We start from the raw sequence: 26,513 nt of genomic DNA on the forward strand, positions 1-26,513 counted from the left end.
AGGAGCACAAGCAGCCAGTGAAGTGCCTGCAAAGCAGCTCTGCTGCCTGCACCTGCCAGGGTTTGCTGCCTTGCATCACTCCTGGGGAGCAGGAACAAAAACACCAAAGTGCTACTGGGGAAAATTCTGTCTGCATCATCACAGCTTTTCAGATTTTTGTAATTTCATTTGTACGAGTATGAAAACAGGTTTATGGTATGTTTGCAAATACGTGTGGGTAATTTTCACATGCTGCCTTTGAAGAGGCATGAAAGAGGTTAACATGGAAGGGCTGAACAACACCTGGTGGTTTCATATGAGATGCTGAAGGTGATGTCTCCTGCATAACAAATCGCCTGTAAGAAACTGAATGAGGCCCTGAGATGGTTTTGAGGCTTTAAATGAAACAAGGTTAAAACCATGCAGTATTAGCTTTGTCATGGTAAATGTGTTTTCTATCTCTGCATACACCTATAATTATTTTCATTTCCACAAACAACTTTGAACAACAGACATGCTCTAGGAGTAGAGGCAGTATAAATAATATTTTAAAAATTCTCTATACAGAAAAAAGGGCAAGATTGGTTTTTACTTCCACCTACAGCTTACGTGGCTGTACTTTATTACTTTACAGGACATGAAGTGCCATAAAAGTTGCCATCCTTCTGAACTTGGAAAAATGCAGAATGGGTGCACAAATTGTGAAGCACAGAGGGATCTGAGTTCAGGTGCTGCTGTTCCCATCCAATAGAGCTGCAATATAATGAACATTTCAAATGGGTCAGAATCTGTAGTGAGATTAAAGGCCAGGAGCAGTTCATACAGCTTGTAAAAAAAAAAAAAAAAGAACAGAAAAAGCTGCTTTCATCACCTGTTGGATCTGGTAGCTTTACAGCCCTGTTTTCTGTACAATTTTAGCTCACGAGGACAATTAATAATTTATTCTGCATCTGATATCCAAACCTGGAGATCCTATAAACAGCCTCTCTGACTGTTTCAGAAGGAGCAGAATTCCCAGCACTGGAGGGCTGGACACCCTTCAGACTGGGCACCCATCATTACAGAGATTGGTATTTTAAAACTGGGACACCAAGAATTTCCAGTCTTGATCAACACTCAACAGACTCCCTTGTTTGAATCTTTAATCCCACCATTAGGCACAAAAGTCTATTCAAACACTGTGGCTTTGGACATTCTACCTTTTTCCAGTTTTAAATTATCTTTATAAATCACACCAAAGGTTATTCCCTGAAGGTAACCTGACTCAGCACCAGCCTGGATGTAGCACCCAGTTCTCTGCAGGTACCACATGCACAGGCTTTTTCTGTGCTACTCAATTAGCAATTTGTTAGACACCCTTCCCTAACAATGCATCAAATAACAATATAAAGAACACAAACCATCTCACTTGTCTGCATTCTCAGTACCTGAAGCTGTGCTGATTTAATCTGGGGGAGGCAATGCTCCTTGGAGAGCAAGAGCAGGGATCAGGGTGTGGCATGGCTGGATGACCCCAGCCTGCAGAGGCATGGGCACATTGAAGTGTATTTTGGTTTTTTTTCCCTGCTAGGGCATTCTCTTTGCTAGGCCAGGCTGGTGGGTGACAGCCTTTTGTAGATACAAATTAATTGCTGATTTGATATTTACAGTCCAGGCACATTTTTTTTTCTATGTTATTTATTCCAAATAAAGCAAATATAAAGGAAGAAGGAAAGCAGGAATATTCAGTTGCAATGGGAAGCAGAGTTTTCTGCACTATTATTGCCCCAGGCATGGCTGGAACAGATTCACTGGTGCCACACTGAGCCTCCCCTGCACCCCCAGGTCAGCACCTCTTCATCCTGAGGGACATTACAACAAATGGGCAGAGTGATGCACTGTGCCAGGGCTGAGAGGGGCCAGGAGAGGGGGTGACACCTGGGCACAATGTTCTGTGTGGTGCCAGCTGTGCCAGGAGGGGCTGGTGACACCTGGGCACAATGTTCTGTGTGCCAGGAGAGGGGGTGACACCTGGGGACAATGTTCTGTGTGGTGCCAGCTGTGCCAGGAGGGCTGGTGACACCTGGGCACAATGTTCTGTGTGCCAGGAGAGGGGGTGACACCTGGGCACAATGCTCTGTGTGGTGCCAGCTGTGCCAGGAGAGGGGGTGACACCTGGGCACAATGCTCTGTATGCCAGGAGGGGCTGGTGACACCTGGGCACAATGTCCTGTGTGGTGCCAGCTGTGCCAGGAGAGGGGGTGACACCTGGGCACAATGCTCTGTGTGCCAGGAGGGGCTGGTGACACCTGGGCACAATGCTCTGTGTGGTGCCAGCTGTGCCAGGTGTGCCAGGACCCAGAGGTGTCCCCAGTGCCTCACAGCTCAGCAGGGAGTGGTGGCTCCTTCCAGCTCCTCCCAGCCACAGCACTCCAAGTGCCACAGCCCAGCAGTGCTGGCAGCTGCCAGGCACAATTCAATCCCTTCTGCAGAAGCTAATCTCTTTATAGCAGCATTTGTACATAAATTAATGAAAGATCAGAATATAAAGATGTTCATTTTTGATTGGTTGCCCATTTACAGGAAATTCAGTTAAAACTGTTTAGTTTTATCATCACTAGACAAAATAAGCATGACAGGATATTTTAGCCTCTGGATTATGTAGATAACACACAGAAATGTCATTTACATTTTCATTCTTTTCACAGAGCAGCAAACCCATGCTTGCAAGCAAATTAAAATTCAGAACTTAATTGGATTTTTATATTCTCTTTAAACAGGTAATATTGTTTTTCTTCTTTTTATTATTGTATCTGAACACTGGATTTCATTTGAGAGTGTGCCACTGAAGGTGAGAGGCCCTCTGTGCTAAATGGTTCATTTAACACCATTAAAATCTACGTTTCTCCAACACATTTGAGGATTTAGATTGTTGAATGCCAGCATTTTAGTATTGTTAAACAACAGAAAGGCTGTGGAAAATGGCTTTCTTGGGTGTATTCATGTATATACTTATGTGTGTGTATACAGCCACAGAAACACATGAACACACATTATTGATCTGCTTGCCTGTGCACAAGTACACTAATACACATATTTATACATATATGTATGTATATCTATGCATGCAATGCAGACAAAATGTTCCAATAATTTATCTCTGCACACTCACAATGTGACATAACTTGACAAGAGATTTGAGAAAAAGAAAGCAAAACACAAATTTTGTTTGATTATTTCTCAAAACTTACTATGATATGAAAACAATGGAAATAATTCACTATTTCCCTTTTTTTCTCTTCTTTCTGCTTATCATGAGCTCTACCAAAGTGGCACTTTCTGATCCTGTATTGAAGACCTGAGCTCTGATGGTGACAGTGAAGTCCAGTCTCTGCAAATGCAGATTGCAAAACTCAGGTCTCACATATCCCACTGAGGGGAAATTCCTATTGAAGAGTAAGAAATGTCTGTGAGAAAACTTCATAATTTCATTGAAGAAGATACTGGGAATGGGGCTCTGGCAGGAAACAGCATTTTTAATGGTGAGCAGAGGGAAAAGTCACCTTGGTGAGGTCACCTCCAGGTTATGTGGCCACTGCTTACTCTGTGTTAGAGAGGAGCAACACAGTGCCAGCAAATCTGCACTTTGGATCTCATAACTCACTTCTGTGGCACTGGAATGGAAGGCATCACTCCTCACTTCAGGAAAGTATCTGAAACAATGAAAATGTCAAAAGAAGAGAACATTTCCTGGCCAGCAGTTCTGGCTGCTCCCCTGAGCACTCTTGGCACAGTCAGGGAGGCCATTCCTGTTGTGTCCCCAGGCCACGAGGTCCTGCTTCATCCCAGGGTGACAAAAGACTTCTTGCAACTGTGCATCTTCCCACTCATCCAATGAACTCTTCCTGACCCAGAAGAGCCTACTGGAGTGGAAGCAAGATTCAAAACTCCTCAGTGCTGAACAAACAGGCTCCCACTAATCCCAGCCCTTCCTTTGCTCCAGTCACTTCTGGTCAGTGTGAGTCAAACAGCAGAGCCACAGCAGAAACCCTCAGCCCTGCAGGTCCGTGTGGGGTGAGGCAGGAGCAGAAAGGCATTGCTAACTGAGGGCCTAATTATAAAACTGCCAGGACCTTTGGGAAATAACTGACCACAAATGTCAGCTCAGCAGCAGGCTCGGAGCATTCCTGCTGAACTATGAAATTCTGGGCATTCAAACTCCTCACTTCACATTGCATCCTTCTCAAGTGCATGACTTAAAACTGATCATGCCAGACATCTTCCCATATCCTTTGTGTTTTCCCCTCTGAAACCGGTGCTGCCAGTTTTAACACCTGCCACGAGCACACAGGTGTGTAAATTAAAGATGTGCTTTGCCTCCTCTGCACTGACCTTCCTCACAGATCATTACTGCACTTTCATCTACCTGAGGCAGAACCTCCACACGTTCAATGCAACAAATGTATGCAGAAATATGCAACAAATCCCTGGCATCATTTGAAGATTTGCCCCTCATTTTATATATATATATAAATAAAATATCTATGTATACAGATTATATATACAATCTGTATATACATGTACAGACTTCAGCATGACTAAGGACTTGGAATTAATTTTCAAAAATTAATCTTTTCCACACAAACAGACACCTAAGTAATAAAGAAGTCATCAAGGAATAAAAGTCCCAGTTTGGTGCTACCTCTTCTTCAGGATTTTGCCTGGCTAGTTCTCTGCATTCCTTGGGAGTGCAGAATAAGAGTTCAAGCATATGAGTCCGTCAAAAAGCCATTTTTTCCTTATTTCTGCCCAGAGTAAAAAAAAATTATCAAATGAACATATAACAAGAAAATCTGCTCCCATTGGGATGTCAAGTCCAGCTTTGTAGTGATCAAAGCTTTGTCTAATTCAAATTACTTTGGCATAGCTGTCAAAATTTGCTCTTCCCTGTTGATTCATCTGAGATGTGTGGCATTTTTCCCTTTTGATTAGCCAGAGATGGACCTGGCCAGCCTCTCTCACATGTGGTTCCAGCACAGCTCTGTGCAAGGTGAGGCACAACCATGAACTGCTCTCCCATCCTCCTGCCAGCCTTACACTGTGCTGAAACACCCAGAGAACATGGACATGAAAGAGACCCACAGAAAGTAATTTTTCATTTTAAAAGTGTTTTCTAAGCATTTCCCCCTCTCCCTTTTTTTTTTTTTTTTTTTTTTGCTTTTAATTAAAAAATTTCTGGTACAGTAATAAGTCAAAGCTCTCTTTAAAGCACAACCTCCTATGAAGTTGAAAAGCAAAACACCATTGGCAAGAGAATTTTTCATTTGTATCTCAATGTGCCACTTGGAAATCCCCAGTGATAATGCTGATCCATGTCATGATCAAAAACCCCAAAACCAGTGATGGGGTTTGGGATTCAAAGGTCTCTTGAAATTAAATAGAAACTACAGATGCACTTCTCTTGCATTTGGAGTTTTCCTCATGCATTTTTTTAGAAAATAAAGACTTTCTGAGTATACCCAGTATCTGTTTCTCTGGAAGCAGTTAAAACCAGCTCTGTTTGTTCTGTGCAGAGTGCTCAGCACCACCAAGCCACATCATTCTCTTAGAAAAAGGGATAGCCATCAGCTTTTGACCAGGCACTTTAGCTAATTGTATTAATAAGGCTAAGTGAAATTCAAGTGCTCTCCAAAAGGGAGAGGCATTTATCAGGAACACTCTGTAGGGCTGGAGGATGCAATTCTTTCTGTTTTCCAGGTGACAGGGAGGGCTGATAAGGGATCTGCCCAATGCCACACCAAAGTCTGTGGTTCTGCCCAGCCCCTCCTTGCCTTGCAGGGCTGGGGCGGTCGAGCCCCAGTGCTCAGGTGAGTGTGGGGTCTGTAAGGAGCCAGTGGCTGTCAGCCCTGCAGGGAGCTGATCACTAAAATCCAGCTCCCAAAAGGATTCATGGAGCTGCAGAGCTGTGCAGAGAGCAGCAGCAGCAGAGAGGAGAATTCACTGTGAGGCTGCAGAGCTGAAACGCTTCAAAATGTCACGGCAGGACGACAACCCACAGGCAGAGCTGTCTCTGCAGAGTTAGGACATTTCATGGAGAGCACATCCCACACAGATCTCCTGGTGCTGTGACTGCAGACACTCTCCTCACTGGCACAGCCAAGGCAGGACCTGCTCTCACCACTGATTTTACACCAGAGCACCTGGGGCCATCCCTCTGGGGATGCAGGTGTGGGTGGGTGAGCACCCAGTGCTGCCCAGAAATGATGTGTGTTGTAATACTGGACTCTCTGGCTCTCACACAGCATCTCTTAACCCCTGGGTGCACCTGCTCTGGAATAAACTTCTGCAAAGCTCAGATACATGCATTTAAAAAAACATGTTTCTGAAGAGTCATCAGCAATACTTGGGAGAAAAAAAACTCCACATCTTTCCCTGATTTTAGAAAACTTTGTTTTGTTGAAATTATTTTCTTCTTGAACATCTAATATTGACATTTAGGGGGAAAGCAGCAGCAGGAAAAGGGTGTCAAGAAATACCATTTTAAGTCATGGGTCATAATCACTGGGAAACAGGAAGCTGGTGCCATCCTCTTCACTAAAAGGAAAACAGAGGGAAAAAGCTCCTCACTTTCTTTCACTAGCTACAAACTAATCTCATTTCATTAAATTCTACTTTAAAACAGATATTAATGGCATGATCATAAATCTAACTCCTTGAAGACAGAGAGTTGAGTAAGGCTGGTTTAAAATCACGGAGGTTTTTTGAACGCCAATGTCCTAAAGGACTTCATTCAGCTGTGTAATTTTTTACTTTTAAGGTTAGTGTAGCAAGGAGTTTATGGCCTTCAAATTGCCCCTAGACAAACCCAGTATAGGTCAACACAGCTATATATTCTGCAGTTCCCCAAGTATACATAAGCATTTTGCATACTTCTGCTCCCCTCCCACCCCACATCCCCCAAACCAGAAAATTCTACACAATACTTGCAACAGTCTCAACACCTCTGGCTCTAAACTTTCAGAAACACGCTGCAGGAGACACCAGTGTTCCTTGCACTTACAGAAGTGTGGCCAGGGCCATTAATGAGCCATTGAAATGTGCCACCTGCCTGCTGCTGCAGCAGGGAGCTGTCAGAGGCAGGGCTGCCGCTGCTCCTGCTCGCAGAGATCCGTGTGACACCAACACTGAACCCACTTGAGAGCTCCCTGCCTGGCGAATGGATTCCCTTGGAGCAAGATCTGAAAGCCATGGATTTTCCATACCTTATCTCCAGCCTGAAATACAAGCTCAATATCCCATAACGTTTCAGGATGGGGATGGAGGTGGGACGTGCCCCGTGCGGGGTTTGTGCGCGCTCCTCCTGCTGATCCCGTCTGTGTTTCCCCACATCACCACCCCAGGCAGCCTCTCAGCACCAGGGACATCAGCAGGGACATCATCCCAGTCACAGCTACCAAGCCCATCTTGATTTGGGCCATACACTGTCCCCCCTGCACACCCCAGATGGAGCTCAGCTACCCCTGCTCAGGTCAGATGGAGTTTTGAAGGGACACAGGAGGTCACCAGCAGCTTCCAGCCAATCTCCTGCTGATTCTGTGCCAAAAAAATTCTGCTTCTCCCCAGAAGTCCAGCTCTCTGATAGGTTAGCAGCTTCCACCTCTTTTCTTAAACTGGATCTCAGTGAAGGAGTCATATCCACACTGTTCAGTAACTGAGAGCATTTTCTGTTGGACCAACTCTAAAAGCTTCATCAGGAAGCAGTGAATGAGCCCAAAATTAAGCTGTGAAATACACTGTATCCACATATTACAACACAGGAATTGGCAGGTAACAATAAATACACTCACAAGTGTTATAATAATAAATAAAGCCTAAAGGGGAAGAAAGACTTTTTTTCTTCTTTTTTTTTTCCTTTTTTTGCAGTCTCTGGACTTCTGAGACATAGCCCTGCTTTGAAAATGTTGGCTTACAATTCATTAAGAAACAAGAGTCAACAATATCAAAATTTCTCCTCTTTCTTCTTGAAAACCCAATCACAAGTACTGCCTGATTTTAAGGCACGAGAGATTTTTTTCCCAGTAATTCTGCTATCTAGTTGTGTTGCTTTAATTAGCTATCAGCAGCACCTAATTTATTTCTAGTGTATTGTTGCCAGCTTTTTACATATCTCTTCCAACCTGTGAAAAAAATCTCAAAAATAGACCTACAAAAATTAATCTTCCTGTTCCCTGTGCAGAGATATTAAAATGGTAATTGCATTCTTTATACCTCTAAAACCTGGTTCTACTTCTAGATACTTATCTGAAAGCCCAATGAAATTGTGTGATAGCAATTGTTGATGCTACTTACACATTACTGGAAGGTATTGAGATCTGATAGTAATCATGATATTGTAAAATCTTCACACAGTGAGGCCATAGTTCATCAGTGCCTTTGATTTTTATACTGAAGGGTGATTGCCTGGACAAATAAACTCCACTTATTAATTCTTAGCATCATATTACCTTTATTTATTAGAGCAAAAGGAAAAAATCTTGTAATTTCAAGGGTGCTGTACTCAGCTGGCAACACAGCAATTCCTTCAACACAGATTGCTTTCCCACAGGCACCTGGGTCATGTGGGAGATGCCACTTTAGTCCTGACTGGAATTCACTTCCCACAGAAATGCCCTCTGCTCAAAAGCCCCCAGACTGCCAGGACATGGCTGCAGTTGGTTGCTCACCCCTTGGACAGGCCAGACCCACTCTGGGACTCTGATTTCAGCCTCTGGGGTTTCTCAGAGGAGCTCTGTGATGTGAGATCTGGCAAAGCCTCCCTCCCCTCACCCCCTTGGATGTGTCACCTTCACACACCAAACCCTCTCCCAACAGGAAGGGTGGGGGTTTTGCCCTTTGATATCACATTATCTGAAGATTTTTCCACAGATCCATGCCAAGAAAAGCTAAGCAAGAATTACCAACAGTTTGGCTGGAGGCACCTTCCTTACTTGTGACCCAGACAGAGAAAGGAGTATCAAAAAAAGAAGAAGTGAACAGATTATGCTCTTAAAAACTCCTCTAATATTTCAATTTATTTCAGTATTGTTTGGCAACTTCTCACAATAAGCAGTTTCAAATGGCCTAAAGTAATTGCAAGGGAAACCCTATTAAGAGATCCTGATGAAGGAAACGATTAAAATTGTATATACAGTTTGCTCTGATGAATCTCCCTACTTCACTTTTGCAGCAAGTAATATAGTTCCACGATGCTTTTTTTCCTTTCACCAGAAGTGTGAATTATAGTCCTATAAATTCACCCTAACTGTCAATTAAATTGAATAAACATTGTGTGAGTGAATTAGGAAGAGATACAAAGCAATTCAATACCAGGGTTAGTTATGGAGAAGACTTTTTAATGAACATAAATTGATATAATTAAAATAAATTTGCTTTTATGTTCCTGAAGTATGTGCCCTGCAAAACAAACAGTGGGCCAAAGCCATCATCTTTCCTGAGATGAAATGGGAGCTTCCTGCTCTCTGGGATTTCAGAGATTTCTAAGGCTGGAAGATGCAACCTCTTTTGTTAAAGGAATGCAACAGAGGAGATAAAACTTCAGCTTTCTGTTAAATTTAGTTTTTCTCCCTAGCATCACCTTCTTTTTACAGAAGGAAAGGAGTAAATAAAAAAGCCTTTCAACATTATTCTTTATAGGCTGGCTGTAACCAGTCAGTTGCTTCTCTGAATTCTCATTTTTGCAAGCTGTGATGCAGTCATATGTCAAGACCACATTTAAAATCAACGTGCAAGGTGAGAAAAGCATTTTTACTGCTACAAAATCTCCCTCTCCCTCTTTCTTTGTGTCCCTGGAACAACAGCAATAGGTTCATCATCACTTTTGACTGTGTAAGGACAGGAGAGGTGAATCATGTGGACCAGTCTCCTACCTGGCAGCACAGCATGCTTTACTTCAACTTCTCCTGGGCTTGCCTGCATTCCCATTGTTTTTGTCAGACATATTCTCCAAATCAGCTTCCATTTCAGGAGCTCTCCCTCACATGGCAGAATTATTCTGGCTGGAAAGTGGGGAGAGGATTTTTTTGTGTGCACAACAGCATCATTGACAATTAGTGCTTTTGGCATCCCCTCTACAGAGAGAGGAATTTCACTCTGTGGGTAAATAGAGAGCTTAGGTTTCCAGGGCTGTCAGCCCTTAACAAACAATAAATGCATGCACAAGTGTAGAAGGGAATATAAATCAGAACAGCAACTTGAAGGTTCTTTCTTAATACCACAATGCATGTTTATCTCTGAGAAAAGAAGGCCCAGCAGCTAGCAAACACCACTAAATTCCCACACAACATGGCATTGTCTATGGCTGTTAGAAAGGTAAAACATGCTTGAATAGATGTTAGTGTGCTTAACACCAGAGGCCTGCATGCTTAGAGAAAGGCAATCACAGCACACTATTTCTCCCGAGGCACTACAAACTATTGTTCCTCATAATTGCAAGCGTAAGATTTAAAAACCTTTTCATTGCCTTGATGAGTTGGTTTGCAAACTGGCAGCATACCAACCACTGGCTTAGGCTGTATGACACCATATGGACAGTCCTTAAATCCCAAAATCCCAAGCACACGTCTCTCCACCCTCAGAGGACGATGCCTTTGATAAAGGCAGATCACTGCAAAGCCTGATGCCATGATTTACAGAATGCTTTTAGGGTGAGCAGTTCTGAATTTCCAGGGAATAAATTTTTCCTCCCTCCCTCCCTCCCCCCCCCTTCCCTCTGAATTTTCAAGGTTATTATCTCAATGCTTTTTCCTTGGTACCAATTCCTCTGAACTTGAGTTCACAATGACTCACAGCAGGGAGGCACAGAGAGAGCTACCACCAGAAGCTTTCTCCCTGGAGAAGCTTCACAGTGCTGCCTATTATGTAGCAACTTGAAATGCTGGCTAAATGGCACACACCTCTGAAACATCCCTTTCTCTCATTTGTGCACCCCAGGGCCCCCAGGCATGGAGATGGATCTCTGCTCTCCCCACCCCACCCTGCCCACTGGAGGGGTGTGTGAAAGTGTGGAGGGATTCCAGTCTCTGGATTGCAGCCATGACTCCCAGCACTGCTCTTGGGGGAGCTGAACTGGCAGGCTCCAAGCCTCAGGTCAGCCCAGTGCTCACCCACCAGTGAAAGCCCTTAGGAAAAAAACCCTCATCTTAGTGAGGTGCTAAATTTGGGGATGTTTTCCTCAGTCCTACTCATCCCACAGCCCCCAAATTCAGAGGTGCAATGCAGTGGAGAAGACACTGCAGAGGCTTTGGCTCTGCTGCAGTGTGGATTAAAAGCTTCTCTTCTGAAGCTTGGTAGAAGGACCTCCTTGTAGACCAAACCCTTCTCAGCAGAAGATCCTCCCTATTGCAGCTTCAGGCTGGCCATCCCTCCTTGCACTCCCACACAGGAGAGCACGGGTACTGAGGACACACAACCATAAATACAACATAAATACAGTATTCCTCCATAAATACTGGAAGGAAATCCACTCCCCCAGTCTCGTTAGTGGAGGCAGGAGCACAGACCACCCTGCCTCCATGCAGGCTGTAGCCCTGCAAGCTGGAGCACAGAGCAGGCTGGCAACAAGGCCCAGGGCCATTACATGTGGACTGGCAAGTCCTCAAACTAACCCACCAGTCACTTAAATCTATCTATTGCTCCTCCTAAATGCCTCTCTTCCAAAACCCACGGCAGGTGAAATCCAATACCATGCACTGACTCACAAATAGCTATTCATTTCAAGAAATCTTTCACCTGAGTTGTTTGTTAGAAGCTTCTAAGGAAAACACTGGGTAATAGAAAGTGTAGGTGAAATGACAAGTTGAACTGATTGCACACAATAAACAAAGCACCTGGGGCTTCAGCGTGCCACAGCTTTGTTTGGAGGAACAGGATAATGATGTAAGCCTAGCAGTGGTCCAAGATTACAGGCTACCACTCAGTTCTTCTATTAAATTCACCATGTGATGCTGAGCCTTGACTCTCAGCTTCTTTTTCCCTTGACACACTTGCTTCTGTGTTATTCATTTGCCAGAGAAGGACCTCAGAAGAAGGTCTGTCCTCCTCTATAGATTCTCTGTCTCTCTTCTGGCCCTGGCACCATAATCCCTTGATAACATATTTAGTAATTCTCTTAATATGTTTACAATTATTACTAACAGCACTTATAAGAATAGAAATAATTTTGCATTGTACAATCTCATGGCCCACACAGCACCCTTTGCTGCAGTTCAGACATTAGTCCAAGATCATAATGGTGACATTCCACCCCTGTGATGAGTAGACACAGGGTGCTGGTTGACTGCTTACAGCAAAAATTGTTGTTTACAAGGTACTGTAGAGAAGGCAGCGCTGCACTATTAAAAACATATTAAATTAATTGAATTCAAACAACCAGCCCCAAGAACAGAAAGGAGAACAGTGTGGAGCTGCCTTTACAGTGAGCATTTAAAGACAAATCCTCCTCATGAAGTGCAGCACACACACACACGGATGGGGCAGGTCCTTCTCTGGCTTTCTCTGTAACCTTTATGGGAGGAGACAAGTGGAAGTGCAGAAAATGGGGATCTTTTCTCTTCTACTCTCACCCACTTTAGCAACCTAAGAATAGCACAGATTAGTTTCACCTCTTCCCAGCCTGGATTGCTCCCCTCAGGGATAAATGCCTGCAGAATGTGTCAGCAGGTAAAGCATCTTTCCAGAATGATGGGGAAAGGGAAAGGTGAGCTACTCAGTGAACACCACGCATCCAGGAGCGCTGAGACATGTGAGAGCTCAGGGCATATGAATGAAGCCCAGAAAGGGTGCAGCAGCTTGGCAAAACTCTAAGTCAAAACACCATAATATTGAAAAATCTATACCAAAAAAAAACACCAAAAAGAACCCAAACAAAAACAATGAAACAAACAAACAAACCCCAAACAAACAAGAAAAACTGGTGGAGGAAGTCAAGGTCTTATCGTGGAACTTTTGCCTTCATGCCACAGATTATTTTTTCCTTCAGTATGATATGATCACATAACAGTATGAAGTGAAGCTTTCTGCAAAAGAGCAGAAATTTCAAGCCTGGCTGCATGGCAGAGTAGAGGAACACGTGCCCTGGCACAGCACTACCAGCAGTCTATTGGCAACAGGCAGCTGGATTAGAAATAAACCGAATTAAGAGAGGGGGGAGAAAGAATATACTGCCTCCCCCCAGGGCACATTTCAAAGGCTTCAGAGCCAAAGGGGTGAGCACAGCCACAGCTGCTGAACTGTGCCCTGTCCTGGGCAGATGCAGGGATATCCCTCAGTCCCAGCCCCCAGATCTCTCAGGCACTGCTCCAGCGTCCTGTCCTGTGCAGAAGGAGAAAGGTTCATTAGGAATTTCTGCCTTCCTTCTGTCAGACTCTTCTTGAAACTACTACAGCCCTGAGCTGGCCTGACACTGCTCACGTCTCTTCTGCTCAGCATAATCCCCCAGCTAATGGCTGTATGGGAGAGGCACCTCTTCCCAGGCATGAGGCAGTGCTTGGGACATGAATATTTCATAAATGAATACAGACTTTTCAAAAATTATTAACACATTTCTGCAATCCGTGTTCAAAGATTGCTGTAAAATAAGGCAGAGCTGTGCTTTCAGGGTCTCACTTTCCACTCCCAGACTGATCCTGACAGTATTTAAAACATGCAGCTACAGGCTTATCATGCAGTATTAATGCAACAGATCTCAAGGATATTTATCGACCGCTGCTGCTAAGAAGCATTTGGAAATGCTTCCTCAACTCCCGTTAGATCCTCCACTAAGGTAACACTTCCCAGGAGTTTATTTGTATTTCAGAGAAGAACACACTGACCATGTTCACCCTTTCCAATATTTCTTCCAGACACAAGGGATTATTTACCCATGCTTGCATGCAAATATCTCATCTAATTCATTTTGTTCTTTTAAAATGCTGGTTAAATAAAGCTTTTCAGGGAAACAGAGTCTGTTTCAATTTATCTTAGTTGAAACTGGGACTATAAATCTCTTCAGTTTCCTTTATTGATCTTAGACAAAATTACAAATATAAATTACAGCTGCTGCAAATTAAATGTTCTAATGACTGTGTTTGAAAGCAAATGCAATGGCGTCAATAACACATTAGATAAGACACTGTGAGAATAGCACAGAGCTACCACTCCCTGCTGAAAGCAAAAAGGATTTCTGTGGAAACTCACAGCCAGGGACTCCCTTCTCCCACAGCCATGTTCTCCAATCTCTCATTAATTTGTAAAATTAGCTACACCAGATCTACAACACTTGCAGGTGGTTTGATGCAGCCATCAAGAAAACTCATCCACTGGTTTGATAGACACCATCATTTCAGGGCCAACAGCCCAAAGAGGGCTGCTCCTGAAAGTCTTTCTTATAGAAAAATGCCAGGCTTTGGCTGAAATTGTATTCAGACCCACAAAGTTTGTACACTGGACCAAGACAAGAATCCAGTACTGGCATGTGGTGCTGAATCTCTGCATTCAAAGAGGCAGCACACATCCCATGCTGCAGGAGATAACATATCTCCAGCCCAGCTGTCCCACCAGCTCCCTTCACTCTTTATCTCACTGCAAGCACTGGTCACCAGGTCTTGCTTTACAAGGGCAAATATCAAGTGATGCTGCTTAAGTGTGATATATTCCTCATGAAGAAGTTCCTATTTCACAAAGCAGCATAATCATCAGTTTTCTACACCGATGGCATTTAGACCCTTAAGCACAAAGGTATCTGTTTACCAGGTCATGAAATTGCAAGTATAATATCAGTGGCTGTGCTGTGCTTGACAAAACCATAAAACATTTCATTTTGCTGCCTAGTGAGCTTTCAAAAGCCCCGACACTGGAGAGGAGACAACATTCATGTTACCATCAAAGTATTTCAAAACACCTACTTTTCTGTCTGTGATCTGTGGACATGCATTTTTCCTTCCTTCCGGTTCTGCCACTTCTCTCTGATACAGCCAGCACTGCAAATATCCAAGAAAACTGATTCCTTTTATGCTTTCTTAAGTTTTATGTGATCACAAAACCTCTCTGAATAAGTACAAATGTGTGTAGTCAAGGTATTAACATTCCTACAAATTTTGTGAAAGGGGCACCTTGGTAAGCAGACAAATGAGCTCTCCATTTATCCAGAGATAAATGCAGGACACGGGCTCTGGAAATCCTGTTGTCTTTGCAGCTCACAGAACTAATTGCATCTGAGCAGAATTCAGCTGCTTTGATAGACACCATTGATTCAGGGCCTCACAGCCATTAAATCTGTTGCTACTGAAAGTCCTGCTTGTAAACATCCCAAAAATGACCAAAACTGCACTGACTGTGACACCACAAAGATTTTGCACGCTGGAGCAAGCAGAAATTCAATTCTGGCATGAACTGCTGGCCAGGAGGGCAGGTCTGACAGACCCTCCCAGCCTGTGAGCTGTTCCACAGATGGAATTTCTCCTCTGTGCTTAAAACAGGCAATAGACCCTGATTTTTGTCTTCCCTCATTGTGTAACCCAACAAACAAAAAACCAGCTGGAGCAGCAATCTTTGTCTCCTGCTTGTTCTCTGGTGTCAGCCAAGCTGCTGCTAAAACCTCCACAGGCACCTTGTGTCATGGCACCTCTGTGGTTTTGGGGGAAGACATTGGATTTTTTTTTTCTTTTCTTAAAATAAAAGCATTCAGAAAAGCTTTCCAGATCATTGCAATGATTCAGGTACCACCTTCTGTTTTCAATGGTGGAATTAGTGGACATCCCAATCAAGCTCTAAACTTCTTGTCTTGGCTGGTGGACCTGCATCTCCAATAGAGAAGCACAGGGCTCCTCTGGAGGGCATGGATGGCCTCTGATCTAGGGAGAGCATTCATGTAATTTAGAATTGGCCTTTGGCATCAGTTTTTGTTCTTTGCTGTATATCAGCTTGTGGAACTTCATTCATGATTTACTTTGACCTTTAGCTGCACTTGATATTTACTTATACCAAAACTTGACACTTCATAAAAGAAAAACTCAAGAAAACATCAGCCAAGCAAGCTAAACATCCACAGAAAGGGCTGATCTCCTAGTGAACTGATAAAAACCATCCCCTTGCTGACAGCCTGGAAAGATTCAACCTCGAGCTGCCCAAAGCAGGATCTTCTGCCTTAACACCACTGTTTATGCTGATTCTCTCTGAAAATCCTCAGGTATTTTGGGTAATAGTGCTGTACATACCTGCCCTTGGGGAGATTTTTCTCCTCTCCATTAACATGAGTGAGCCCAAGCTGCTCTGCATGTATGCACTCATGCATGTACAAATTTCAGTAAGTGTCTTCCACAGGAGCATTCTGCAAAAATCGTTTTTGCTGGATGCAAAAGTTCAGCCAAGGGAATTGTCAACATCCAGCAGTAAATGCTGTAATCTCAGTGTTAAATGGCAAGGAGGCAATTACAAAGATCAGGTTAAATACCTTTCACAATCCCTACAAGCCCTAAGGCTTGAAATGTTTGCCCTTAGAATTGTAGCACAGGATCTGGGTAATGGTGAACCAGAGTGGGAAGAACCTGGGATCCCTCGCCCCTCACCTCCTGTTATTTGCAGAAGGTGAATGCAAACCCTTTTTGTTCAAGATTCTCATGGAGTTTTGCCCACAAAAGAAACAGGAAAATGTCTTTGATTATATTTAAATATTTCAGAGAGGTGACCAGACTGTGGAGGTTAATTACCTTAAGCCATGAGAGGGCAGAGAATTGAGGGCAGTGACAAAGGGAATGAAAAGGAGAAAAATGAACTTTTTTCCAGGACAATGAAAAGTTACTATTTATGAACCTGCAAGAGAATTAGAGCTGAAATAATTAGACAGAAAAAGAGATTTTAATTAATGATGGTAATTCTTACGAAAGGAACCAGATTGCCAGCCCTGGAAACTGCCAGTTCACTTTATCCACAACGTCCATACAATCTCAATGAGGCTGTTTCAAAGATCCCCAGCACAGGACATTATCCTGAGCAGAGAAGTTCAGTTTCTGATTGCTCATACATCTTGTCTTTTGCTGCAGCTGAACATTGCAACATGAATAATCACTAAATCAATCCCATGGTGCAAGCAGATCCTTTGACATGGGCCAATTGATCTCTAACAGCTTGAATCAGGTTATAGCAGTAACCAAGAATCACAAAACCTACTGAAATAAATGTAAAGCCACTTAGATTCAAATGGCTGCTGCATGAAGGTCTCAGCCTGAGGAATTCACAGCAAGTTGATCACCAGCTTCCTACAATACCTAAGTAACCCTTAACAAACCCAGGCCACAGCAACAAGGACCAAAGGGGGGAAAAAAGGAACCTTTCATTCAGATGATGCCATTCAGTTGACATTTAATCATTCTCTTTAGATACATCAGTCCCTTCATCCCAGTCCTGATGTGAGAGACAGCAGACAGCACATTTTGCAAAGAGCAGCAGCTGCAGTATTTGTTTCCAAACTGGAAGATGAGGAGGAAGTTGGGGTTTTTTAGCAGTTGATAATAAAATCCTGGAGTAATGAAACATTAGCAGAAGCCTTTCGCCATCTACCTTTGCATCCTGTTCTCCATGCTTCTGCAGCTGGGTGGAGAATTCCACCTCCCAGAAGTGCTGAGCAGACTAACAGATTTGGGGTTCAGGTTCCCTGGTAGAAGGACAACTAGCCTGGCTTGTCCCTGCAATTTGATTTCTAGTCCCCACTGGCCTAGCAACACAGCTGCCTTAAGCTGAACACCTTGCTGTGGTTCCTGTAACATCCTGTGGCAGAGACAGCAATGATTTTCACTACTTGAGCCTAATATGAAATGGATTAAGTCACATGTATCAAATTCACTTTAACATGAGTATTTCTATTACCTGGGTCAGAGAGTCTGTGCAGTCACTCTTCAAAACCTGCTGTTATTAATTCAGCAATTACAGCTTTATGGAGGCAGGAAATCCTTGGTGTTTGAGCTGGGGCTGGAAAGCTGTAATTCCGAATGGGACATGACATGAATTACTGGATTGCTGTAATTTTTCAGCTTTTCATGCAATTTCACTGCATATATTAAAAATACAGCAAGTAATTCACTTTTAATTATGCAAATTCAAAGACAGTAAGACAAGAGATGGATGAGTTTTTAAATGCCTGCTCTGCCTGGCCACCTGGGGTTAGCACAGAAAATCCACCAGCTAATCAGGTAACCTGGCCCACCGTGCTCCTCCTTGCCTTGAGTGTTCAAAAATTACCTCTTTTTAGTATTCTGCACCTTCACAAGAGCACAGAGCACAGGAAATAAATTGCCAAACAGAGGGAAAGCTGGGCAAAGTCAAACCTTCTGCAACCTGTCTCGCCCCTTCCCTCAGGTGTTTAAGGACAGCTGATACACAGCTGCCCTCACATCTGACATCCCATAAAACATCAGAAGCTTTCAGGCTTTCCACTTGCTTTCTAATCTGGCCATTCTCATCCTCAGCCACCATTTCTCAATGAAATGAAAAAATTGCCCAATACAGGTATTAAAAAGAACTTTTAACTTGAATGTTCAAACCAGGGCCATGGTGTGCATCAGCTTCCCCTTTCTGCAGCTCTATCCTTGGCTTCTTTTCTGTTTCTTAGCAAAATCTCTGGCTGCTACCAGATTTTATATGCATGAGTCCATACCCAAGGTCTGTGAGTCTGGTACACAGGCCTCAAAGACATTGCTAAATTGTAAGATAGCAAGTGCAATGATGTCTTGTTAAAAGTCTAGTAGCTGTATCTAACAGCTGAAGTGTTCAGTGTGGTAATTACAGAGGCGAGAGACTGCTGAACATGTGTAAAAAAGGAAATAATTGGAGTAGCAGTAATGCAAAAGCGTCTCCAAGCCTAGAGCAATTGTTATTTTGCCCTCCTACTGATGTGCTACTTATCGAGGATACAGTGGTTAGAAACCAGCTCTCCTTAATGAATGCTAAATTTAGGTGTTTTCCACCCAGAAACCCCAAGGCTTTATATCCAGTGCATACACACAGTTTAGGATGCAGAGGTAAAATTACTCACACACCTTGTGCCTTGCCCTGAAAGATTACATCTGCCTCTTTTCCCTGGGAGAACTTCCATGCAGGCACATTAGCAATGCAAATCTCCAGCAACCTACTGAAAAGAGGGTGCTGAAGAAGGTGCTCACAAGACGCTGCTGTGCTGACTTCTTCACATTAATATTTACAAAGCAGGTGGAAACTTCTCTCTAATCTCTCCATCCTGCTTTCCCCACCCAGAGACCTCACTGCTAGTTTCAGTATGGCTTCTCTAAAGGTGCTTTCTTGCAGCTTCTTCAGCAGCTATTCCATGTGGTGAATCCTTTCAGTACTTGCCTGGGTGCCTATTACATAGAGTTTCAAAAGCAGAAATCTTCCTGAAGAGGAGTGGGTGGTTCAAGCGGTTTTTTCTGTCATGTCCTAGGCATTGCTATTACAAATCTCACTCAGATATGGTATCTGCCCTGCAGCCCTGGAATCCAGCCTTATTCTCCAGCTTTTTGAAACTCATCTCTCCATTTTGGCATACCTGCTGATCACAGCCTTCATAAATCTAAGCAGAACTGAGCGTTACCTTCACCTTACAGCTTCTGTAGAAACCTGACTCATGCATTAGTCACTTGTGGTCTCAGCCACTGCCATCACTTTCAGAATCGTGTTCAACTCCTGCTCTTCACAGAGTGAAGCACAGAATTAGCTCACTTACCTGTTTATCTGCTCCACTTTGACAAAGATGTTTTGTTGGGCAGGGGAAGGTCACTGTTCACTCAACCAACACCTACCCCCAGCCTGTTCCCTGATTGCAGAGCCATGGGGGGATTGCTCCCTCTGCCTCATCACGGAACATTCTAATGGGACACAGCCCCTGAGCGCTCTGTGTCTTTATGGACTCACCATCAAAGCAGCCTCAGTCCAGGGAGCTGAAGATCTGAAACACTGCAGTGGGAAAAGCAGTTCTTGCTGGCTGTGAACAGAAGAGTTGGAACTCCCCTGCCTCCCAGTCCTGCTGAAGGGAAACCTGATTCTTATTTATAATCAGGAGGAAATGAAGACCACAAAACAGGACGATGACAGCGTCATTAAGGGTTTATTTTAAACTACAGAACAAAGCAGAAACAATATCTTGGCTTGATGGAGATTAAAGACTTGTGTGGATTCTCCCATCATTCTTGTCTGATCTCACCATTATGTAGCAATGGTTCTCATAATTTTAATTTGAATTCTGCAGTACATGTCTGCTGCCAGTTCTACCAACCAAAGACTGTACAGACATCAGCTTGTAATGAGAGCCAGTTTAACCCCATTATTTTCCTCATGTCAGTGGTATCATGGAGATCACTTATAAACTTGCATGGTAAGTAAAGCAGTTAATTGTGCTGCTGTACCTGGTTTGGACATAAAAGGCAGAATTAATAACAAGTTTAAAGAAAAGGAGTCCTGTATGCAGAAAAAAAGGTTAGTGTGAGTTAATGTCAGCTTGTAAATAGAAAACATGGCTAATATTTGGTTAAAAGATAAGATTAGAGTGTTTGCTATTGATTTGAATGACATACCTATCATAGATAGAAAATAAACATTTTGATGGAAAGAAGTGACAGAAACACCAAGGCTGACCCTTTGTGCAAAGCAAGGTTCTCCTGAGCAAATATGGCCATCAGACTGGAAATATCCCTTTTTGTGCTTGTCCCAAAGGGATGCTCATACAGTTCCCAGAGACCAAACAGACACTTCAGGATGCATTTCATCTCTACAGAGGAGAAGTACTTGGCTCCAGAGTGGGTATCTACACCCAAACCCTCAGCTGGGGATGTGGGGCGGCCCCACAGCCCTGGTTTGAGCCAGGGTTTGATTGAAACTGAAACAGAAGTACTGGAGGAATTTATGGGCACAATAGGGCATATAGCAGTTTTGCAGAAGGCTGGAGAGGTCTCCTGTTCATTTCTGGGAGAAAACGACAACAAGACACACCAAAAATCCCCCCAAACAAGCAACAAAAACAAAGCAAAAAACATTGTGAACCTATTTTCACCTTTAGGCACCTGAATATCTTTCCTCAATACCTGCTTTGAGCAAGAAGGAGTGTGGGTTGGCAGGCAAAGATTAGAGACTTTCAACTGACAATTCATTTCTCAGTAATTATGCTCTTTCCCTTACCCAGGACAGACTGGAAAATTACTGTATTGTCCCTATAAACCAAGGAAACAGAAAGGTAAATTAATGCTTTCTACATCTCTGTTGCCGTTTCATTAAAAACCCTATTGAACAAGAATGAAAGGTATCCATAGGTACAAGACCAACTTTTCAAATTTTTTTTGTTTGTTTTAGTTGTTATGGTCTGAGACATTGTTTAAACAGCAAAGCAATTACAGATTTACTTAGCTGATTTCTATCTGAGTACACCACGGCCCTGATCCTTCCTACAATGAACGCTACAGAAATCAGCATTAGACACAAGTTACTGTGAAACCAAATTGTATTTGTGCAGCAATAAAAAAGAAAGAATTGGGACAATAATGAGCAGCCAAACAGTAACAGAGTTAAGGGTGCTGCTTTGCAGGAGACAAGTGACTGTTCTGGACTCTGAAGTGCCAATGTAATGAATCACAAGAGCACACTGAAATGAGAGCAAACATATAAATTCTTCTTATTTCAATATGTACAAATAGCAAAGCAATTTGAGGCTGTTAACCTCCACAGCTTGAGGACAATATGTTCATCATTATTGTATAGCACTTCCCTCTTCAGAAATTCTCTGTTGATTGGTTTTGGTGTTCCACTGAAGCATAATGTATACCTGAAAGGATGCTCAGTATCAGACAATGCAGAGTAGCTCATAAAAAAGTGGACAACTTTAAATTTTAAAAGAAATACCTAGAAAAGGAAGCAAACTGTTACAATTCATTATTGCTGACAACGCAGATTATGAAAACACACTACAAATATTTTGATTTTTGCTTTTGCATGGATTTCATGACTCCTCCTTTTCTAAAGAGCTTGACAGTTTTGTGTTTCTCTCCTTCATCTGCACTTCAGCTTCATCTCTACATCCCCTACCTCCACAGCTCTACCTGAAGTGCACCTTCTTCCAGCTTCTCTGCTCTGTTCTGAGCCATCACCAAGTCTTCTGTCAAAGACACCCAACTAAATTTGACTAGAAACTCATTTGCAGAGCAGGTGCAGGTGGCCAGAGTGGGTTTGGAGATGTTGGCTGGGCACAAACCACTCCAGGTGACCACAGTGACCACTGCTCTGTCCCCTCCCCTGGGCAAGCCAAGTCATCTTTACTCAGGGCTGGAAAAACACCTCGGGCAAAGCAAATTTTTCCTACACGTCCCTGAGGGATGAGGGGCTGCAGTGCATCCCTGTGGAGTGGGTCAGCCATGAAGGGAGGCACAGCAAGGTCCTTCAGTGCCATCCTTGTAGGAGCTGTGCACCATAAGTGAGTCCTGCATTAGGAAATCCCCTTCTCACCCTGAGTGTACCTGAATGCAGCCACACTTTGTCCCTCAGAACTGGGATTTTGAGCCTCACTTGTGTCACCCTGTTCTTCTAAGTTCTTCTAAACCTTCTGGTGTTTGCATTTCTGTAATAGAGTTTCTCACGCACTTTTCATGTAAATAATGATTGGTTTGCATTCCTTTCTAGAAGAAGAAAAAATTAATAGACTGTTAATTTAACCAGTGTAGCTAAAAGAGTAACAATTTCATCCTCCAATCATAGTCACTTCTAAAAGTCTACAAATATTAGAATTCAAAATTAAACTACCCTCTTTTTGCCCTACACATTTCAGCATGTGTGTGTCATTCATTTCATGTCCTATTGTGACACACTTGTGCAGAATTCACCCTTCAGCAGTCCCCACAAGAGGAATGCTGATGTTCCACAAGCCAAGGTAGAAGCTCAGGCCCTGGATAGAGCTGCACAAATGGCAAGAGCACTCCTCCTAAAAAGTGCTTTTTTGGTTGAGTGAAAGTTTGGGAAACAAATATGTTATAATCTGGCTATGGAAGTGTAAAAATAAAAAAAAAAAACTTTTCATTTTAAACCTGTTCATAGTCAATGGAGAGGCCGGAAACGCAGAAAATACCCAGAATTCTTCACCAGGCAACTGAGTCTTTTAGGAGATACCACAACACACAAAAAGCCACTTGTTTAGCTAGAGGAGGAGAAAATACCATAAAGCTTAAGAAGCATTTTGCTCAGGAAATCACATCTTTCCCAATTTTCCAGCTGACACGTTGCACTGCAAGTCTGTCACAGCACATTACCTGGGTGATGTGATGTAATGCAACATTGCTGATGCAACCCAATCTGATGTGTCTAATGTGATACATCAGGTACAATATTTGGGAAGATTCTTCTGAAAACAGCATCCACAGAAGAGCACCTTCCCCAGTTTTGCCAATTAAAAGAGCCTTTCTAAAGAGTTGTATCAGTTGCAGATAATTGCTTTTTCACAGGTAATTAGCAAATACAATTAGTTGTGGGAAAGGTTTGCTTTCCAGCAACTCACACACACACAAAATATGGGAAAGCAGATGATCATAGCTGAAATACAACATTCTTCCAGGGGAGCAGGACCTGAGTGGGTGTCATTTACAGGGCTAGATTGTGCCATCATTAGGCTGATATTTTTTCTCCCCCATTGGCAAGTGAGAATTGAGGGTTTGGAGTTCTGTGTTTGCAAATTTTCATTTAAGGCCCCAAACTGGAGTTTTGTTCTGAGGGAAAATAACACTAAAGTCACCCATTTATCCTTCACTATATCTAAATTTTCCAAGCTGCTTTGTGAAATGTGAAAATTTATCAAAATAATTTAGAACACAGATTGCAATTTCTGACACCAGTTTCTAGTGAGCTATTGCAGGAACAGCCTTTCTCATGTTCCAATATTTTCTATATTAGGAACTGTAAGTGGAGTAAAAACCCAATAATTTCTGAGTATTCTAATCCAGAAGTAGGTAAAACATTCCACTTTAGCAATTTCTAGCCCATCAACTATTTTGTGAGAAAACACGCAATAACAATTTGTATTTCCTCCTCCGTCTTACTGCATTTCCATACGTGCCACAGGTATGAGATTAGCTGAAAAATAATCTTTTATTAAATACAAAATAAGTTTTTTACTCTTATGATGTAAAGCTTGAAACTATTATCTCTATATATTCTGAAGTTTCAGAAATGAGACTTTTTATCTATTTTATCATTTGCTGCATTTCATCCTTTCCTTTCTAAAGGATGTTGGGTATTTTTGGAGGCTTGAAATCATTCTGAAGGGCAAAGAGTGATTTATGTGTTACACCTGTGAATTGCTCCATGCACCCAACACGCTGCTATGCATCACCTGTCAGCTCATGTACCAACCATTTTATCAATGCTCCAGGCAGGACTTAAAAGAGCTTTTCCCAGCCAAAACCTCCCTTTGGATTTTTCAAATTTTCTCTCCTGGCATCTGATATTATCAAGTGTGACAGCGTGCTGCTCATGGAAAAAAAAAAAAAATCCACCCCACTTTAAAATCTTTCAGCTGTCCCTTATATCAATCATTTTTTTGCTTTTGTTAAATTCAGGCCACATGTCTGTGTCAGTGAAATCAGGCTCTGCATGTGAAGAGCACGCTGTGGCTGCATTTATTTCTCTGAAGAACAAAGTTCACCTGATATTCTACTTTATGTTGGGAGCAATGATGGCATGGCCATCTGCCTTCTAATTAAGAAGATTATTGTGTCTCAGAGACCAGGAAAGCTCATCTGTAGCTATTCACCACCACATCTGTGGCTGGGCTCGAATGGGGGAAAGAAAATCTCTTTGCTGCTGGGGGACTTGGTTTAGCAGGAGCTCACTGGCATGGGAGTCAGTTATCTGCTTCAATATCAGGTAACAGCACCACCTTCTGCCAACAAGCTACCATCTCTTTAGCAAATTATTAGGGCCATTTTCCCTCGGTTATCTCAGCAGCTTTCTCAAATGCCTCTGATGTAGACAGCAAACTTTAGACCAAAATGCTTAAGGCTATTTTAAAACACATCAAGCTGTCCAGAAGAGACATAAATGAAATTATTGAAATTTACTTACAGAAATACAACGAAACTAGAAGATCTAAAGCTAAAAAATGGTCTGGTTCAGCAAAACACTTAAATACACACTTAAATAAATAAATCCTCAAACATTTTTTGCTGAAGCAGTGCTTGAAGTACCACTGCAAGATTACCAGTCCTGCTCCTGAACATTTCCATGGCATTTTCAACAAGATATGGACAGCCAGGCAGGCCCACAGCACCTGGCTTAGTCTGAAAATAACATTTGGTTCCTATTTTAGCTTTCATCCAGTGCCAAAGGGGAAACGGACAGAAGCAACAGGAGAGAAAGATGGAGCTCCCAGTAAGAGAGGCACGAAAGGAACAGGTCTCTCCTGCCCAGCTGGGAGCTCAGCTTTTCCCCTGGAGCCCTGCAGGGGTAGGGGAGGAGGTGCCAGGCTGAGGAGGGACCCTGTGTGCCCAGATCCTGTTCCTGTGGCACACACCAGGTGTGTTTGCTCAAAGAGCTGCTGCCACAGCCCCCAGGTCCACACACAGCAGAGGGAGTGGCTGACAAGGACAAGAGGGAATGGCTTTAAACTGAAGGAGGGAAGATTTAGATCAGGTGTTAGGTGGAAATTCCTTCTGGGAGGGTGATAGGGCCCTGGCTGAGGCAAGGAAAGGGTGGATGGGCAGTGGGTAATGCTGAAGAAAGGCTGCAGGGTGACTTGTCTCAAACCCAGCAGTTGTTCCCCCAAGCCCTCCTGTCCAGGGAGCAAAAACCATAACAATACATCTTCCTGACTCTTCATTTTTCTCTGATTTCCCTTTCCATGACTGGAATGGCAAACACACCTGACCGTGCTGGTGATGGAGAATTCAACTTTGGGGAACAAACAGTGCTGGGAGTCCTTGGACAAACTCTGCTTTCTGACATTGCTGCAGTTCATAAAGCTACAACCACCCAGTGCAAAACACGTCTGCTGAACCACTTTCATTGGAATAATCAACCCTTTCCAGTGCTATCAGTGCAAACACAGGAAAGAATTAGCAGCAGGCAGGCTCCTTCACCTGCCAGCCATGCAGAGGAGTGTATGAGAGATGGGAAGCACTGCATTAAGCAAAGTAACATCTGCCATGTGCTGCTCTCATACCCACTCTCCCAAGGGAAAAGTCAGAGTAGAGAGGGTTTGGATATGGATTTTGATCATCTAGGGCTGTTTATCACATCAGCTGGAAAGGTTTTTTTCCATGAATTCTTGCATCATATTTGTAACTGCTCACTGCACAGGCAGATAGGGAAATGCAAACAGGGCCTGTCAGTAGGGAGAAGGCTGGCTCTGGGAAATAGAGCACATTTCCAGGCAAACTGCTGGAACTGCTCTTTCTAGTAATGCTGAGGGGACTTTTAATTGGATTCTGGTGTTTTCCCTCACATTCAGCAGCAGCAGTGCCTGAACACTTTGCTGCACTGAGCTGGGTGACAGAACTGGGTAA

Source organism: Molothrus ater, chromosome 16 (genome assembly GCF_012460135.2).
Source record: "Molothrus ater isolate BHLD 08-10-18 breed brown headed cowbird chromosome 16, BPBGC_Mater_1.1, whole genome shotgun sequence".
NCBI classification, from domain to species: Eukaryota; Metazoa; Chordata; class Aves; order Passeriformes; family Icteridae; genus Molothrus; species Molothrus ater.